This window comes from Hippocampus comes, unplaced genomic scaffold (assembly GCF_001891065.2).
Source record: "Hippocampus comes isolate QL1 unplaced genomic scaffold, H_comes_QL1_v1.1 scaffold79, whole genome shotgun sequence".
In the NCBI taxonomy this organism is placed as follows: domain Eukaryota; kingdom Metazoa; phylum Chordata; class Actinopteri; order Syngnathiformes; family Syngnathidae; genus Hippocampus; species Hippocampus comes.
The window spans coordinates 1-886 of NW_017805702.1; positions in this window are offsets into that span (position 1 = coordinate 1).

Here is an 886-nt window from a genome sequence, read left to right on the forward strand (position 1 = left end):
GTTTCCCAACCAAGCCACGTACGCTACTCACAAAAACATTCTGGACATCCGTCTTTCAGGTGAAATATTGTTAAGTTCCACACAAAATTAGGATTGTGTTGCATAACTGGCAGTAGGTGGAAACATGTTAATTGTGTGTTCTGCCATCTAGTGGAAGATTATTGAATGGGTCTGCCAGTCACTACAAGTTGCTAGCATAGATAGATGAGCACAGATAAAGGACAGTTAGTTTCCGGACAAAATCAAATTGGTTCTCCCTTTTGAAACGAAGGATATTTGTAGTCCATCATTTTCTGACTATTTAACTTAAAGGTGGATCCATTTCTGCAGTGTGGCTGGGAATCATTGATCGAGACCTCCATTAATCAGTGAATCAACAGTTTTCTTTCCTGTATTTGCTTGATTTAACTAACATCGGGTCCTCGTGGAGGTAATGCTTTACACTGGTGTCCTCTATGCATTTCAGTCTTTTTGTGTAAAAAAGAAAAAAAAAGAAAATCTCAGTGATGGTATCCCAGTGTAATGCATTCACCAGTGGATCTTTATGATTTAATTAAAATATGATTTTTGAATTTTTTGCGCAACATGAACCGATGATGCGCTGGCGTCATCGGCTGGCCACGGTCTCCGAACGGAGGCTTGATGAGAAAGCAAACATCACGGCCCTTCCCTGTATGAAGTCACCTCGCAATGTGAATCGATACACTACTCACAAACGGTTCAGAATTTGGGGCTTTTGTGGGAACTTTTACGGATTCACCTAAAAAATTTGCTGCGGTTAACGTCATCGCATTTTCTGTGTTTTCCTGATGTTATTCCTCGGCCCTGACCAATTCACATCATCGGATGATTTTTATTTTTTATTAACATGTTCAAACATTAAAAA